Genomic DNA, 20,428 nt, shown 5'->3' on the forward strand with positions numbered 1-20,428 from the left:
GCTACCCGGATAGGTTGGATTGTACTAAAATTATGTCTGGTTGATTTTAACCACGAAATTCAATTCGATTTCGGGAATTGAATATTCGAGCGTGTCACGATTTATTTTTAGGACCTCATCGTATCTTTTGAAGAAATTCCGTCGAGCCGGGAAATTTGTGAAAAAAATCAATATTGGCAAAAAGAAATGAAGAAAAATTCGGATGGGCATCTTAATTGACATTTTTGGATGCCAATTTGGTTTATTTGGTGAAGAAATAGAAAGAAATTCGTAGGGGTTGAATTATTGAGATTTTGAGCTTCAAATTGAATTGATTTTGTGAGGAATTAAAAGAAAATAGATGGAAATTCGTATGGTCGGCCTTAAAGGCATATCTAGTCACCAAATTGGATTGTTTTGTTAAGAAATGGTGGAAATTCAGCAATTGGGTGGTGCCTTGACTTCCTTGGGTTGAAGACTTGTGTGGCAAAGCACTTAAGTGCTTGATATTTTGCATACAAAGTGATTGGTTGTATACAAGACTTCTTTGGCTCTTGTCCCCCCTTCTTGCGCATCCCCCCTGGTCGACTAGCCCTGCTTCTGCCTTCTTCTTCTTCTTCCTCAAATCTTCATCTTCTTCCCTCAAGCTTTATCCCTCCCTGGTTTTTGTTGCCACCCACACAGAACCACCTCTGACCAACACCTCTACCCGCCAGCCGTCCACTTTAGTCCAACGCTGCTAGCTCACCGAACCACCAACCCCGTCCCCATCCAGTGCCTTTAGCCCTGTACGCCCATCGTCTCACCTCCATAGTCGTATGTTGCTGTCGCCAACCATTCCTGCTAGTACGCGCCGTCCCAGCCGCGACTGCCTCAGCCGTTGCCACTAGTTGCTGTTTTGATCTCGCCATCCACCCACTAGCTCCGTTCAAGCTTGAGTCCCTTCAGCTCAGCTCAGAACCGAAACCACCAATGAAGCTGTGAGCTTGTTGGGCTGGTTTCAACCTCTTCCGGGTCTCCGTTGGAGTCACTGTAAACACGGGATCTCACTACTGTCGCGCCATCGTCGTCATGAACCCGTTGCATCACTAATTCGGTGAGTTAACACCCTAATCTTGGATTAGGAAGTTAATTACACTTAGTCGGATTAGTTTAGTTTTAATTAGAATTAGTGTAACTAGTTAGTTGGTTAGTTTAGTTAGATGAACTAAGTGGTTTGATTAGTTTAGTTAAGGGTTAGTTTGGTTAGGATTAACTACCCTAGGTTAGTTAGTTAACTAGGGTTAGTTAATCATGTTTAGTTTAATTAACCATGGTTAGTTTATTTAAATTAAAATAATTTATTTTCCCTAGAATTATTTATTTAATTATAATCAACGTAGATTATGCCGGAATAGTCGGTTATTAGAATTTTATGCTGATTGTCGTAGATGTGTTGATTTGTAAAATTGGTTGCTAAATTATGCAATTGAGTGCTTGGTGATGATTTTTTATTATTATTACAAAAAAATAATTTTATGGTATTTAATTAGAAAAATATCAGGCATCAAGTTTTGACACCAAAAACATTTTATGTACTATATAAAATCGTAGAATTTGAAATAAGATAGTATCATGTTTTATGGTTCGATTTGACCATGTGATCATGCACAATTATTCGACCTCAAAGTCGGATTTTGGCAATTGGGCATCCATCCTGAAGACAGATCCAAGACAGGATTCTGTATTCCGAACCAACACTTCCAATGGAAAGTTCTTCCTTTTGGCTTAAAGGTAGCACCATCCATTTTCCAAAAGGCTATGTGTCGCATCTTCCAACCAATTCTATCAAGTGCATTTGTATACATTGACGATATTCTGCTCTCTGATCGATGAACAATCACACTGCCAACTCCTTGAGCAGTTTGCAGAAATCGTAAAAAAGCATGGTATTATGCTCTCACAAAGGAAGATGAATATTGCCCAGACAGAGATTGAATTCCTTGGTATGCACCTTAACAAAGGTACATATTACCCAGGGCCACATATCGCTCAAGAACTATTGAAGTTTCCTCAGGATAACTTCACAACAAAGCAGGTCCAGCAATTTCTTGGGATAATTAACTATCGGGATAAGAACGCTTCAAGTGCCAAAAGTTGGCACAAAGGGACACTTAAGTGCCAAAAGTTACGAAAGTGACACTTAAGTGCCACTTTGTAAGAAAAGTGGGACACTGAGTGCCACCTCCGCGAAGGCAGCCGGAAATCATACGTGGCAATTAAATATGATTATTTCTTGTCGAGGTGGCTCGCCGGAGAGCCGAGTCAGCTCTAATTCACCCAAACGACGTCGTCTCCTCGGAGTTGGCCAAAATGGAGCCCTTAAATCAACCAAAACGACATCGTCTCCCCCATTGCCCCAAATCTAAAACCCTAAATCCGGCAAATTGCCATTGAAGCGTTGGAGCCTTAATCCCGAACCCTAACTCGATTTGCCCCAAATTCTACGGTTGGATATTAAGAATGGAGAGCAGGACTTTCAGCAGCGACTCAAATTTCTCTCGCCAAAGTGAAGGAGAAGGCGAGCGTTTATGTTTTTGTGGGTTACCAAGTCCAAGAAGAACATCGTGGACGCGAAGGAATCCGGGAGAAGATTCTATGGATGTGCCCGATACGAGAGAAGGGTCGAAGTGCAAATATTTCGAATGGGTTGATGCGAAATTCTCTCACCGAGCCACATAGGTGATATTGGACCTACTTGATGGATGTCATCAACCTCCATCTACACTGTGGGACGATTTGGACGAGGTTGACTCAATGCAAGCTCAAGCATCTTCGCTAACCATTTGAAGAATGAAGTTTCAAAGATGAATATTGAACGAAAGTGTTACCGAGCGTTTATTGTGTTGCTGTTTTTGTCTATCCTATTTTATGATGAAATGTAAAGTATTGGAAAATGAAAAGAAGTTTCTCCGACTGCCATAGTTGTCAATGAGATCAAGGAAAGGGAATGAATGAGATGCTGTTTGAATGAATGAGATGCTATTTGTACTATATTTTTGCTTATTCTCGAATATAAATCGGTGATGATGGAATGTATATTGGGTGGATGTGTTGTGGTGACTTCTTTTCTTCAAGGCGAATGTAAACCAAGTAGCAATGAATCGAATGGAGTTGGCATAAGTTGAACATTCGTATATATAAACCGTGAGGCTTCCGGTTTCTTTGCAAATCACCATTTACATAGGACAAACATGAGTGATTACTCAAGTGCTATAAGTTGTATATAGTGATCACTTAAGTGCCGTCGTGATTAAAAAAAGTCATTTAAGTGTCAAGTTAGTATCAAAAGTGATCACTTAAGTGCCATTTGTGATTAAAAGTGAACACTTAAGTGCCGAGTTTTTTAGAATGTGATCAGTTAAGTGTCAATTTTATTTGTACGTTTCATCTATAAACTACACCAGCCATCGCCTGCTATCGACCACCACGACCGCCCACCACTTGGCCACCATCGGCCTCTAGCCATCACCACCACCACATCAAGCATTCCAGGCATCCACTTGAGCCATTACTATCTGCTGGTATTCTCAGTGCAGAAGTTCCTAGTGCCTTACATCGGCTTGCACCAACACTACGGAGCAAGATGTGTGCAAGATGTGCATATTGCACACTTACATCTTGCACCAAGTGCAAAGCACAAACCCCCGGCCCCAACCCCTATAATAGACCCACCAGCCTATCGGTAGGCATCGGCACCAACATATTAGCTACCACACCAGCACGTAGCCACCACCATAAACCCACCATTAGCCCTTTGTTGGTGGTGGGTCGTGGGTTTGTTGCAAAAGGGGTTCATGCAAACTATACTAGTTACTGACAAAAGGCCCCAACCCAATCCACATAGTGGACCCACCACCATCAAGTTTCACCAACCGCCACCACCGGCCACACAAGCACCTAGTCACCACCACGGATCCACCACCGGAAAGCGTAAAGCAATAAGTAAAAGAAAAAACAAAATACAAAAAATGAAAAAGGCACCAAAGATGACAAGCAACAAAATCATTTCATTGATATTGAAATGAAGTCTCACAAAGTCGATGACAAACTATTTAAAAGAAAACATCCACAAGTAAAACAATTGACTCGTCGCCCCACAAACCATATCCCATCCCATTTCATTAATCAATATGCACAATGCCTCCTGTTTGTGCTCCTTTCACTGATTCATAATCCTTGTGCTTTTTCTAACCGGACGTGAGGTTTCTTCTTCAACTGTCTCGGGATGCGTTGATTTTGATGGAGGTGCAATTGTCCTAGGCCGAGCTGATTGAGAAGGATTTGGAGCTGCAACCGTCGTAGGCCGAGGCGATTCGAGATGGACCCAGAATCGGGTTTTTCTTACTCTTCTTTCTTGTTGGCGCAACCAATGTCTTCTTCTTTTTTGTTGGTGCGGTAGTTGATTCTTGAGTTTGGCCTTGAGAGATAAGAACCTCTGAACTTCTCCCAGGCTTCAAAAAGAAAACTCAATTATTAACAAAAGTTTGCACCATAAATTAAATTAAATACAGCCTCGTAAGCTTATAAAACTTACATTAAGAATAACTGTTCCAGAACGCTCATCTGTATAAAGCCCATAACCATACTGTTTTAGCCTCTTTCCAAGAGCTCCTCTTGTTCGAAGGGGAACGTCGGTTTCGTGTACTTGTGATTGATTAGCCCTTCTTCTCGCATGTGATTTCTTGGGCTCTTGTTGTGGTTTGTTTAGCTACGGGGGCTTCTTTCGGGCATTCGAATGTTAGGACGTCTTGTAGATGGCCTTCTTATAGGTGGCTCATGATTTGGCTTTCTTTTGGTTGTTTTTCTATTTAGCCCTTCAGCTTCAATGACACCTTCGTTGGCTTTTGTGGTGGCCCTTGTGATGACCCTTCTAGTGGCCTTGTGGTGACCTTGGTGATGGATCTTGTGGTGACCTTTCGGTTGGGCCCTTTGTTGTGGTGAGCTCTAGCTTGCCTTCTTCGAACTCCGAGAAAAGACAAATGATATCATAAATATAAACATCGAGGCCATTGTAAAGGAAAACTAAACACAAATTATTTAAGTTACCGGGTATTTTTTCTCGCCTCGCGCTGAAGAACGTCGACTTAAGCGGCCCTCCGGTTCTTGGCCAATCCTTGAGTACATTGTCTACCCGGCCTTGTTTGAACAAACCCTTGGTGGAAGGTATAGCGGGGGCTTCGACCAATTCTTCACGTGTCATTCTCCCCGACTCCGACAAAGACAAAAACATTATGTCAATTAGTTGTACATATCTGTTTATACAAACCATAAAACAACATAAACACAATTGTCATGACTTACTTGGGTTTATTGTTGTCGATCAAGAACAGACGACTCACTTCGCATTTCGTTTGTCCTTCTCCAATTGTCCCTTCACTAGGTCCTTCGACCGGCCTCAAGCATTCCTCGCTTCCTTAATTGACAACCTTTAGTATTGTGCCCTGCTATGTGGCAAAAAGAGCACTTCATCTTTACACCTATCCTACTCATCCTACGCTGACTTGAGACCTCTCCTTCTGCCATTCTTCGTTTTCGCTTTGGTCTTCCCATTCTCTTCTTTAGTGGCAAAGGTTGAAGTGCTTCATGATCTGTTGGCTCCCGAACTTGGTACCTCGATTGGCTGCAACATGCATTGGTACGAAGCAAGATATCTCGGTTTCTTGTACCAATCATCAAGGTAGTCTTACGTGTTGTGGCCTTTCAATTGAATGGCACATATGGCATGTGCACAAGGAATTCCACTTACTTGCCATGCTCCACATGAACACTTCCTCGTACCTAAATGGACAACATACTTATCAGAGCCCTTCATTATCTCATATCCTTCATCCCCATTCCAAATGGGATGACAATACCTACTCGTAGCCAAGTTCTCATCCAATTTTTAGCAATCCTAGGACCACATTGCCTAGTCCGGTTTGCAGCCTCATCCCTTTGTTTGTGCAACCGAGTCATAACCATAACCCTTATGTCTTCAAGCATCGAGATAATTGGTTTGCATCGGCATCTATTATCCTCCCATTGAATGATTCGCGAGATGTTGTTATTTATGTTATCGCACTTGAATTCCTCATTGAAGAACGCCCTACACCAATACTTTGGTTCTGTTTGGAATAGTGCATCATAACCTTCCCTTGTCAATTGAAGCGGTTCTTCTTTGGCCATCCTAAAATCAGCCATATTCGTGCTCTTTGCTAGCTGCCAAAATTTGAACTGCATGACTTATCCCCTTTATAGTTCTTTCCCCAATTTGCATATATGTGCCGCGCACACATTCGATGCTCGCATAAGGCAACAACTCAGCTATTGCTGGAACCAGTCCCCGCAATAATTCAAAAAAAAGAAAAGAAATGTAAGCAAACGACATGTTCATATCAACAAGCAAACAATTGACCAAATCTTTCAAAGAGTACCTTACGTTGGTCACTCATGAACGCCCACCCGCACCATTTGTTATCTCCAAATCAACCATCAAATTTTTAGGAACAGGACCAATTGTCCTTGTTCTCTACCTTTACAACAGCCCAAGCCGGTGGAAACATCTCGGTTGTTTGCATCTATTCCAATTGCAGCCAACAATTCTCCCTTGCACAAGCCCTTCAAAAAACACCCGTCCAATCCTATAATCCGTCTACAACCAGATAAAAATCCTCGTTTGCATGCATCGAAGCAAACATAGAACTTATCAAACTTGGTCCCAATATCGGAAGTGGTCTCTCCACAACCTCTACATACACTCTATTTGAAGGATTTTGCAGCCTACACTCCCAAGCATAATCCCACACTGTCCATATTCGCTTTGTATTGATCAATGAGTATCTTCATCACCTTTTGCTTCGTTCTTTTGCATTGATTCCTGCTTATATTGATGCCAACCTGCTCCTTCACCAGCAACTTGGGCGAGTACTATTCATCTGAGGCATCATCTTAATCATATTAAAGAAGTGCTTGCACAACCATGCACTTGTTACCCTTTTATTTTCAAAATTAATGGAACAAGTATGTTCCTCTTCGTACGCTCTAATCTGGAAAGATCCACTTCTCCTAACAAATGCACCATAGATCCTCCATGGACAATTTTGCTGCGAACACTTAGCTCTTACAAAGGCCTTAGTATTTCTAATGAAGTCAATGTTCCTCGTGCAGCAATGGAGTTCTTGGTATAGCTTCCCTAAATTGTTTTGCATCTTGAAATTTCATACCTACCGACAAAGTAGGAGAGGCAACGGATGGATCATAAGAAGGAAACTTACTTTTCCTTCTCCTTGTATGCACAACTCCTTCATCTTCTTCAAGCTCATCTTGGGAAGTAACATTCTCAAGGCTTTCTTCATAATCAGTCTCCTCACCAATGGCAACAGCATCTACTGGGGCCTTCGGCTCTATTTGGAACTTCATCGGCTACATGCAAAGCTGCAAATTTATTTGTCAAAAAAATCCCTTTGCCTTTTTCTTGACTGTACAAGCTCCTCGTCGTCGTTATCACTTGTGAAATTTGCAGTAGGCAACCCTTCATCATCATCATCACTTGATTCAGCTACTTCCCAATCTAATCCGTGATTGTGACATCACCTATGTCATCATCACTATGGTGAACTGCATCCGCGCTCCTCTCCTCTCCATCATGTCTATCCCGCCTTTCTTCGACCCTAACCTCGTACTACCTTGAATACCATTTCCTTCTTGTTCTATTTGGGCACTTTCTTCATCATCATCTTCATCCTCACTTTCATTGTACTCAACATATATTTTTACCTCTTCACCATGAAGATAATGGTATAGAATATCCCTAAAGCCGTTATCATTTTCTAAGGTTCGCAAACCATCTCTTAAACCTTTCCCAGAATACAATACAAAGCAACTTCGAACTTTACAAGGCAAATAAGTTAGTATATCCCTAACAAATCTGTATAAGATGCCTTCTTAATGTCGACAAAAATGGTGCCCTCATTTCCACCCTCATACTCCCACTCATCCTCCCCAATTACAAATTCCCCAAGATAGCAAACTATGATGGCGACATAATCCTTGGCATGAGCCATTTCTGCACCAACAACAAGACAAAGAATAATTAGTTTTGGGACCACATCCACAAAGAACAATAGACAATCGCACAAGGGAGTCCCCCCACTCTCATAGACTTTATTAAACAGGTCCCCACACTGTCATAGACTTTATTAAACAGGTCCCCACACGACAATATGCCCATATATGACAACCAAAAAAGAGGTCGACACTTTAATAATTTACCTTCCCTTCCTCTACAATATTAATAAAAAACAGAGGCCCCCACACCGAGAATATGCCCTTTTCGACGGCTAAGAGGTCGCCACTTTAATTATTTGCCTTGCCTTCCATTCCCTTAAAATATAAACCAAAACAGAGGTCCCCACAACAAGCATAGGTCCCCACAACAAGCACAGCCCAAGCAATTTTGTCTACTATCTTTTGCCGAACTAAACTCGCGATATGAGAATGTACATCCACTTAATCAAATCTATTTTTCTGTGAAAACACATAGAATTTCATTAAAGCAAGCTTGATGTAAATTATAGGGTAAAAGTTGTTTCTCATCCAACCAAGAGGAGAAATCATACCCTAATCTATAATGTTTGGCCATTAATATATTGTGTCAAGAGGTCATTACACAATCCAAGCCCTAAATTTATCCATTGCACGGTAGACTAATACTACATGTCAAAAGAGCTCATAGTTTATAAACTTTAAAATGAGGTACTTACATACATGTGGTTTCAAATTTGTCCCTTGCGGTAAATGAACTTATATAAAGTATCAAAACAAATTTTGCACTCCTCAATGCCCCGCATATATGTTGACTATCGATTAGAAACAACAATCAAGAAAGAAGACTAAAAGAACGAAAAGATCGGAATCAAAGGAACAAAAGCGATTGATAGCAAAGTTGCATGCTCTTTGCAGAGCGCTTAAAGGCCATTATTCCAGCCACCCGATTCAATAACTTTTCACTCAAACACATTAGTTCCTAGTTCCACATTAGTCAATATTTTGTCTCACTCGAGCCTTGACCGCATAAATCATCGACGAGGCAAGCATCTCCACACAAGGGAGTAACCAAACAGCGCGCGCATTTCAATAGCATTTCCATCGTAGCCTTAATAAAATAATCGAGCGAGCCCTAATAAAATAATCGAGCCCTAATTTAATCACGAGGGAGGGGGAAAAGGGGCCCAACCTAGAGGAGTGACGATGGTGAGCGGGGATGACGACCAACGATCTTTGAGTGGCTACGACAACCAACAACGGCGACCGATGACCACCTATGGGCGTGAACGGCGACGGAGAGAAGAGCGGCGACGGCGTGAACGGCGATGGAGAGAAGGGCGGCGACGACTGAGATCTAATGTGAACGCAGATGGGAAGGAACAGCGACGGCTAGGTGTGCTTAAGCCAAAATGACCTAAACGACGTCGTTTAACACCAACGAAAACGACGTCGTTTAGGTCAGCTCACTCGGTGTGGGTGGACGACGTTGTTTTGTCGTCCACGTGGGTTTTTTTTCTTTAAACGTTTGCCACCTCGGTAAAAGAAGTCGCCGGGAAACGCCACGTATGCAATTTGGCCGGATTTTAGCCGGATTGGCACTCAAGTGATCCATTTTGCTCCGATTTTGGCACTTAAGTGTACCTTTCGTAACTTTTGGCACTTAAGTGTCCCTTTGTGCCAACTTTTGGCACTCCGGGTCCGTGTCCCATTAACTATCTCGGGGTTTTTGTCCCAAATAATGCAAAGCTTCGATTCCTTTGCAATCCATCTTTGAAGAAGAATTCCCCACCTTGGGGAAAAACTCGAGATCAAAGCGATTCTTTGATCTCAAAGAGATTATGCAGAATCTTCCACCATTACAAATACCGTCAACAGGCAAAAGAATTCTCCAAACTGACGCCAGTGATGAATACTGGGCGGCTGTTCTTTTTGAAGAAATTGATGGTAAAAGACTCCTTTGTGCTCACAAAAGTGGAAAGTTTTCCCAAGCTGAAATGCATTACCATTCCACTTTCAAAGAAATCCTAGCAGTAAAAAATGGAATCAAAAAATTTGAATTTCATCTCATAGGCCACCACTTCCTGGTGGAATTAGACATGGCATCTTTCCTCGGATGACCAAGTTTAAACAAAAACAGATCCCAAATTCTCAACCGCTTCGATGGGCTGAATGGTTTTCAAAATACTCCTTTGAAACTAAGCATATTCTGGAAAGAAGAATGTACTTGCCGACTTCTTATCAAGGCCAAAGGCACCAGCCGAGATCAACATGTATATCAAAAGGCCTGCTTTTCATATGTTCAACCATGGAGTAAAATACAAAATCGAGAACATCAAAGATTCACAAAGCTGGAAATACCCCCAGGAGATTATTCAGCAAATCCAGAACGACAGCCTTGCTGAGAACTTGGAGAACCTCATGTGGCAAAACCACACGAGACCTATTCGAGATTCAATGGAGGTTCGATTCTCTATCCTTTTGGGTTAAATATGAATTATCCATTCATTCATCCTCTTATCTGGAAGGAAGATGATTTTCCTGAGCAGCTCAAAACGTTATTATGGTACTTAACCAATAAGTATCTAATAGCTTTTGAAATCCCAACCAGAAGATTCGTTGCTAACCTCACAAGGATATTTTTGCTCGGAAGAAACATTGAAAAGGAATGTGATAGAAATCTTTTAGAATTTCTAAATTGGTTCTATCCCCCTACGTGTTGGAAACAAGACTTAGAAAAGGAACTGAGATCGATGACGCCAAACCCCGAAGTCCATACCATCCTGTTTTTCCGACGTCCTTGGAATTTCTGCATAAATAATGGAAGCATTCTCAATGCACCACTGGAAATAGGAACCACATCCTATAAACCTAACTTGAATAGTTGAGAAGCTCATGGAAGTATTTGAGTACAAAGCACGACGTTCTTGGCCAAGTATGTGCTGGTATGCGATCACTTAATACATTGATGCATTTACGCAAGGTAGTGAATCCGTTCTGATGTGTTTACGTAGGACGATGCCTAATTAAATTCAGATGCCTTTAACAACAGATATCGGTTGTAGTAGAAGTTAGGTCGATGCTCCTTTGGGAATGTTGTGTTGATGCGTTTATGTGGGACGTTGCCATGCCTAATGGAGCGGGACGACATCCAGTTATGCCGAATGCTTGCCGGCTATTAAGTTGGAAATGGCCGATGGGTCGTAATAACTGGGACACGTGTGAGTGATTGAAATAGTCGCACCTGATTATGGGACAAAATTGTGTGGCACAGAATGGAACGTGTCATAATGGTTTGGCCTTATAATCGGGACCCTTGTGATTATTTGAGAATAAAATGAAGTGTCCTGATTATTAAATACAATTGTTGTGTACACATGTATATGTGGTATACTAATATTCATGGAGGTGTTGAGGCGAGGTAAGTCTTATATGGTACATGTTTAGGTCACCTCTAAGTAAATTTTCATCCTAATCGGGGTTTAGGGTATAGATTCACTAAGATTTTATCTCATCCCGTCGTGGTTTAAATATTTCAAGTCCTTAGATGGAGGTAAGACACGTCCGTTTTGGGTGGCCACGGGAGGCAGAGACCGAGACTACCATTCTCCCCATCCACGGGACCACCTGGACCCGTGAGCTCGTGATGACTACTCTTTAGGTCGATGAGTACCTATCTCACTTGATACCTCATCGCTTCAAAGCGTGGTTCCGTAACGGGCCTGACAGGGTTCGAGAATATCTTCTGGAGGGTTTTGACGGACATGTCGTCGATACGGAGTATGAGGAGGTACCCGACCTCATCGTGGATGCTAATATTTTGGAAGATATTGCGGCGAACCCAGGGCCCAAGGCTAAAGGGCCCGGAGTAGTAGTATCTAATCGTTTAGACATCGACATCCCAAATGGTGTCGTGGTAGACCCGGATCCCAAGTAGGTAGGGTCCGGGGTAGGATTGGCTTAGTAGCTTCTTTTTGAGTTAGTCCTTCTGTATATGAGTCTGTAGGACTAACCTAGTTTGTTTATAAAGTATGTTTGGTGTTAATTGATTGTCCTGCTTTTACTATTCCCGTGTTTGATTGTTGTTTAGGGTTTTACTAGTTCGCTTCCGCATGTGGTTAAAACGAATGGGTTGGCAATGCATCCTAGGAATATCGCATTTTAATCGACCGCCAAAGGATATACGCATGCTCGGAGTTCGGGGCGTGACACAACCCATCTCAATCTCTTACGACAATATGGCCATACGACCAAGACTTGCTATCGTATTCGAGGCCATCCAAATGATGAACTTGTTGTAAACCACATAATCGCCACAAGCTCAACCACATAATGGCTTGTTGATTCAGGAACGCCCTATCGTGTTACTAATGACTTAGTAAACTAATCTCTTCACTCGAAATATGAAGGACTATATGAGATTATTATCATTGACGAGAAAGGTTTGAGTATTTCACATGTTAGGACAACAAAACTTGAGTCTCCAATGACAACTTTGTTTCACCCAACACACTTTGTGTACCGTCCTTTACTCAAAATTTAATTTCCATCACTAAGTCGTGTGCCCAAAATAATACCTCAATTAAATTTTTTGCCAAGTTACTTTTGGTGAAGGATCCTTGAATAGGAGTGACGTTATAGCACAAAGAATATAAGCAGAGAGTCCATTGGATGTCACTTTCTCTACGGCCACACAAAGACTAACCCGTGGCGTTCATAGGAGATAAAATAGCTTACTGTAATTGTCATCGACGTTTGGGACATTCTTCTCTCTCCATTCAAAATTCCATAGTTAGAACATTTTCGTTACCCATAAGTCCGAAGTCCTAATCCATTTCAAAATTTATTTTGTGATTCGTGCCAATGCAAAAAAGATAATCATTTGTTATTCAATATTTCTACTCTCTTAAGTCAAAATTCACTAGAACTCCTATACATTGATGTTTGGGGGTCCTGCTCTAGGCACCTTGGTTGATGGTTTCAAATATTGCATTTCATTTGTCAATCATTATGCAAAATACATATGATTTTATCCTATGCAAAAAAAAAAAAAAAAATCTACATTTATGCCATCTTTAGTATTTTTAAATAAATTGTCAAAAAACAATTTTAATGTCCTATTATCTCTGTCTAGTATCTACTCCAACAGTGGAGGTAGGTGTCTAAAATTCAAAACATTTTTCAACATACACAGTATTTTTTACTTCACCACTCCTCCTCACATTTCGCAACACAACAATACTGCCAAATGGCGACATCGTCATGTTGTAGAAACAAGCTTAACTTTACTCCACAATGCATCTCTTCCAACCACTTTTTGGTCCTATGCATTTCAAATCGATGCATATCCCATCAATTGACTATCTACCCCAATCCTTCAGTATGAATCTCCATATAAAAAAAAATTCAATCAAAAGCCAAATTGTCTTAATTTTCGAATTTTTTAATGTTTATGCTATCGTGGCTCTGCCTATATTCCTAAAAACGAGCTTGATAAACAATCTGATCCATGTATATTCCTTAAGTACTCGTTCTCCCGAAGTGCATACAAATGTTTTAAACTCCAAGCCAAATTTGTTTATATTTCTTGTTATATTGTGTTTCACGAATATATTTTTCCATATGTTACAACAAACTCCTCACCTTCAAACCCATTATCACCTACAAATCTCACATGGATTCAACTCTTAATCACTGATCAACAAATGAGTCCAGCCTCGTCTCTTGGCCTAACATCAATCCAACCGCAAGCTCCTACAGCTATTGTTAACTTGCTACCTACTCCCTACACAATAGCTATCTCTCCAATTCGCAATACTGACGCTACCAACGACCATCCATAGCTCAAATCACAACCTCAACCACCACTCAACCCACCTATAGTTGACCCATCACCTAAAACTCAGACTAATTCAAACAAAAATGACATACCACTATCTACCATAATTCCCACCCCATTGGATCCATCTCCTTCAATCCTCTAATACATCACTATAATCGACCTTACCACTACCTCCATCAACCATAACTTGCAACCATCCAATAATTACATGATCAAAGAATAACATATTCAAACCTAAACAAATTCATCATGCCACTAAACTCTCTATACTCGATACCATCGAACTAACATGCGTTACTCAAGCCTTGCGAGACACGCCATGTTCAAGGAGTCTAATGTGTTGCTACGCAATGGAGCATGGGAACTCACTCCCAACACAAATTCTAGTAATGTTGTTGGTTGCAGGTGGATCTTCCGAATTAAAGGTCAATCTAATGACAATAGTGAGCACTATAAAACATGTCTAGTTACCAAAGGCTTCCACCAACGTCCCAGGATTGATTACAAGGATACCTTTAGTCCCGTTGTCAAATCGACCACCATTTGTGTTAAGATTTCATTGCATTGAACTGAGGATGGCCACTTCGATAACTTGGTGTCAACAATACGTTCCTACAAAGGGATCTCATGGATGAAATATACATGACTCAACCTCCAAGATTTATTTATCCAACTTGACCAAACCATGTGTGCAAATTGAGAAAAGTTATTTATGGATTATAATAAGCGTCAAGGGCATGGTGCAGTGTATTGAGTAAATTCCTACACACTCATGGCCTTCGCAGCTTCCACTCCGATCCATCATTGTTTATTTACACGACAAGTCCAATTACAACTTTTTTTCTTGTCTATGTTGACAATCCCATCATCACAGGTAATGATACCTTTTTCATAGCCAAATTTATTGAAGCACTATCTACACATTTTTTTGTAAAAGATTTGGGAACACTTTGTTACTTCCTTAGTGATCCCAACCAAAATGAGCATACTTCTTTTTCAACATAAGTATATCCATGAGCTTCTACAAAAACACAAAATGAAAGAAGTCAAGGAGGTAAGCACTCCATTAGCCGTGAGAATCAACTTATCTGCAAATTATCAAGTTGAGACAACCAACGCAAGTAAGCAATGAAGTTTTATTGGGGCATTTCAATATCTCACTATCATAATATCCGAGATTGCATTCTCAGTCAATAAATTATCCCAATTTATGTAACATGCCACTAATACACATTGGGTTGCTGCTAAGCGACTTCTCCAGTACTTAAAAGGAAACATATTTCATGAGTTACATTTAACACGTTCCATGACATATATTCTTCATGGGTTCTCCAATGCTAATTGGCAGACAATTCAGATGACTGATCATCCACCTCTACATTTGTCATCTATCTTGGACCTAATCTGGTGTATTGGAGTGCGTGAAAACAATGCACAATTGCCCGGTCTTTTGCCAAAGTTGAGTATCATGCCGTTGCCATAGCTACAACGGAATTACAATAGATTTGAAACCCGTTGTTTGAATTTAGCGTCAAATCAATCACCACTCCAACTCTGTACTGCAACAACATTGGCACAACATATGTATGTACAAATCCGATATTTCACTCTTGAATGAGACACATTGCCAAACATTACCATTTCATTCGTGATCTAGTTGCAAACGGAGTTTTCCACGTCTCTCATATCTCAACCATGGATCAACTCGCAGATGCCCTCACAAAACCATTATTCAAACCTCAATGAAGTTGTTTATGACCCAAGATTGGCGTCTTCGATGGAAGCGCCATCTTGTGGGGGTGTGTTAAGGATAATGTCACAAATTAGGGAATCAAGATCAAATTAAATCAGATAAATGTTAAAGTCAACGAAGTTCTTACATAAAAAGCAAATGTTAAGATCAAGGGATTGTAAATTCAATTTGATTGATTCTAACGGCCTATAATCTCTTGTATAAATACATGTACTCAGCTCATGGATAATGGATCAGTTGCAGTAAATCTTTTTCCTCATAATTCTCTCAATTCTCTTAAACTTTATAAGTGGATAGTTCTCGATTTCAAGGTGGGAAATGTCCACCCTAAAATTGATCACCCTAATTCCAGCTGGCGCCCTTAACCCCAAACACTTGCCCTGGTAATCGACAACTTGGCATCGCGGGCTTTTTGGACGGAGAAGCTAATGGTCGTTTTCACCCCTGGAGTAAGAGTACGTTTTTTTTTGGATTTCGTTTATTTTCGTATTAGGCCTACCATTCACCTCATTTCCCTTTCTCCTACCTTTTCCCCTGCAAGCTCCAATGGGCTCCGTGGGCTCAAAGCCTGCACCAAGTGATCGTGATGCAATGAAGACTGGATCGATCCGCCCAGAAATCTCATCGTGCTTGCAAGCTTGATCGAGCCCTTTTCCGCTTGGTCACATGACGTACACGATACTTAGATAGCTCAGCGGTTTTCACTTGCTTTAATTCTAAAAGACGGCGACACCGGCGGTCCATGAACTTTTACTCGTGGTCCAGTCCGGGCACTGTCTTCTCGAACCCCGCTTCTTGTTTGACTAGGCCCACTGCACAATTATGTATCATCTTGTGCCCAAGGTGATGATCGTCCCGTTGCAATCATAGAAGGGAATGGAAGACGTTGGATTGAAAATCCAGTGAAGGTAATGGTGGAATCATTCCTCAAGCCCCCACAGCCGACGTTGATCCACGTAATGCTTTTGCATCCACACCGATCGAAAGTGTAATCACGCACTCGAACTAATGCTCGTAGGTTCGTATGGGTTATTATTACATTATTATAATCTGGGTATGTTACTTCTGTAAACGCTTCATCCAGGTTTTATGCAATCCTACGCTAAAAACTAAGGGATGGTATCTATTTCAATAAAAATGTCTTCGACAATCATGGTAGAAGTTCTAGAATTTCTAGCATGGATACACTGGAGCACCAACATTTTCATCATTCATTTAAGTTATAAATTTATGTTAGAAATAATTAGGAATTTCTCTATGAAAATTCTCTATGTTAGAGATAATTATAATATTTTTGTTGATTATATATATCTCTCAAGATTGCATGTATGTCTCCCTTTGATTGTGTATATTTTGATTGAGATATCATCTTGGAATAGTTTTCTGATAGCGCCAACAAATAAGTTGATGTGTTATTCATTAACATATATATCGAAAATATATCTCAAATTCGTTTTCCGCATGAATTATTTGCAACTTCGATGTGTTTGAGTACTTCTGTTAATTTTGTCTATTTTAAGTTGATCCAAGATTCCCCGTTAATTTCCCTTACCATCTTTCCAATATCTTTTGGCCTCCTTTAATTATTATTTCAATCTTTTGATACAATGCAAAATTGTTTGGTAGTGTCACATCATAAAATTGAAGAAAACTGTAGATAAGTTAAAAAAAAATGAAAAATAAACATCAAATCTGAAAGGTAAAAAAGAAAATGAAAAGAAGATGAAGACAAGAAAGATACTAAAGATCGGGGATGGAGGAATGCCGGCGGTCGGGGGTGTATAACAAGGGACACCACCGCCCCCTTCGTCGCCGGTAGAGGCTGACGATCCCCATCAAGATCCTTAGCGAGGGCAGCGGGCCCCTCACGTGGTAATAGTTGCAGCAACCATAATCACCATCGGGCCTCAGCGGGGTCTCTCCAGCATATCGCACCTTATCGCCCCTAACCTTTTTCACCATTCTAAAATCAATTTTAGTCCTTTTTAATCTTTATTCTAATTGTACGTTTTCTTTTTAGCTCTTAGTCCTTTTGACGCGGCGCCAATTTGAAACCACGACAATGCTATAGTGGGGACGATGCGGGCAAAAATTAGTAATAATAAAAAGAAGATGGCATGAAGCATTTTCTGTCCAAGAAAAGCTCGCGGAGTTATGGAAAGACCAAAGTGGAGGACAATGACAAGCGTTAATAAATTAATGCCTGAAATTAGAATTCCAAAACATATAATATGACTAGTTTTAGGAATTGCGGTATAATTATCCTGAATAATTTCAATGCGAGTGTCACTTTCGCAATAGGGACACTAACCTTTTGAAAGTACCAACTTTTCAAGATGACCCAATAACAATCACGTGATTATGATTGATATAAATTAAGATGGAAATCAAGTAACATGCACCGTATTTGTATTTTAGAATTCCATATTCAACTCACCATAAATGTAAATTTCCACATGTGCGGCGTCCCCCAAGGTGTCCTCTAATGTGCAAATCAAGAAGAGGTACTTACCATATATAGTATAGTGCTTATCCGACCGAAAAGAAAAAGTGCCACGTCGATTTCACGCCGTCTAAGTTTCGGGACGAGGAGGAGTTGCGGTCAACATCGGACAAGGAAGTCCCCCAGTTTGAACGTTGGTTCTGGTTCTATAGGGCTCCCAACTGACTTTCAACGGGTTCGATCTCATCAATTCATTGCAATCAATTCCAACTAATTTCGAAGGGGACTCTCGGCCAAAGAAATTTGAAGATCACGACGAGATCCTAAGGCCGGAATTCATTGAAAAACACCAAAAGAATTGGAGCCCTCGGAGTCGCCTTCGTGGGGTCTAGAATGAATTGTTTAATTGCTTCTCTCTAGCCACATTGATATATACGGTCACCTACTCTATTTAGTATCCCATGCCACCGCTGGTCCAACCTTATTGAAAATGGTGGAAAGTCACTTATGGGGGTGGACGCACATGCGCGAATGTGTTGGAACCAACTCTTCCACGATAGAAAGTCCTAATAAATGCGTAAACTGATAGGCAGAGTGAGATTGCATGAATGTAAAAAGTATATATGACCCATTGTTGAGTAATGGGAGGCACAATTTCAATGCTCTTCTCATGTCTAAGACGGATTACTTGATCACGGCACATGGAATCCGATTGATGTGATAGGCATCAATATGTAGAGGTGAGTTTAAAAAACCATTTGGACCGAAGCAAACCAACTGGTTTCGAGTAGTTCTTAGAAGTATCGATCCGATTCCTAATTCCATGCATTTAGAATAGATGAATTTTAGTTCGATTCTCAGTTCCAAATGTGGAACAACCCATCCATATCACTAAAATTGGACTGATTTTTTACTTAATTACATTTTTTATTTCTCAAAAATGTGAAAAATTCCTAATATCTTCAAAACTCTTTTATCCCTCTATAGTCTTTCCCAGATTTGAAATAAAACCCTAATTTCTCTTATTCATGTTGCCTCCTTCTCCATTGATCTCCTCACCATTGCTTGATGAATCCTTCACGTTGCCCTGCTTCGACATGGAGGACTCGTTAGCTTTGATCGCTAACCCATATGCATTGAGGCTACCTATGTGTGTGTGTGAGAGAGAGAGCTGATTCCATTTACCATCGGTTTGATTCCAAGACTGAATGGTCTGGTTTCCGATTCAAAGAAATTGGGGAGCACTCCCTTTGATTTAGTTCCTAGATTTTTCGAGTAGAAACCAATTACTTTTACTAACACACGGTCAGTCCAAAGGCATAAGCTAATAGGCAGAAACCCATTATCAAGTTACGTTAAATAATATATATATTTATTTATTTATTTATATTGTCCATACTGTTTTAACTTTCAATTCACTTACAGACTTTTATCATGCCTCTTTGTACAATGTGAATTCGAACTCTACATTTAAAACTAAACATCCTCACTTCTAGCCTCTTCTTAGAAGGCCGGTAATCGAACTCTCCACTTCCCTCTTTTCATATGAGAAAGGTGATCATCGAGACAATTCCCAATTCAATATAAACATTAAAAAAGAAAAAGAAAAACATGTAAGATATTATCATTTGCCGGATTGGCATCTCGTGACCACGAGAGTCACGTGCAACCCCGTGCGATTCCAAAGGCCATCGAAAGGCGATCACGCATCGAACGGTGCTGGATAAGCAAAAGACACGATGCGCGGAGGAGCCGATCCGAGGAAAGGTTGTTGGGGAAATGGGGGGGGGTTGGGGCCCGCGGGAATTATGATTGAAATCAGTCCCCGAATTATTGGAGGGCGACGAGGGTAAGACGGTGGTTGAGAAAAGAGAGATTATATGTCATTTTTGATGTGCCCCCCATCACGTGCGACCTGGTCCCGCGGCTTCCCCCCATGCGTGGCACTGGCAATCATTCATGTCGAGCCCTTAGCAAATGCACTAAACCGTGGGCCCCATGGGGGTGTTTTCCCCCATCCTCTGGTGACACGTGTGGGCCCTCTCTCTTTATTCTTTATAATTCATTGCCATTTCACTTCATGGCTTATGTCGTACATAACTAGTTGGTGAAACATCGGTCCCCCCGTAAAAAATTCCACGTCCGACAAACTCGTGATACGGATGCTCCCAGCCACTCTTCATCCGATAAAAAAAATTTCCAACTGCCCTACGTACATTTGCTTTAAATTAATTTTTATTTGTAAAAGAATCTCGAACCCATACGCCCGCTCTGAATCTATATGAATGTGTCAAGGTGTGTGGATTTTCCATGTTGAGTTGGTTTTTGCAATCGTTTTGACATGTGG

The sequence above is a fragment of the Eucalyptus grandis genome, chromosome 8 (genome assembly GCF_016545825.1).
Source record: "Eucalyptus grandis isolate ANBG69807.140 chromosome 8, ASM1654582v1, whole genome shotgun sequence".
In the NCBI taxonomy this organism is placed as follows: domain Eukaryota; kingdom Viridiplantae; phylum Streptophyta; class Magnoliopsida; order Myrtales; family Myrtaceae; genus Eucalyptus; species Eucalyptus grandis.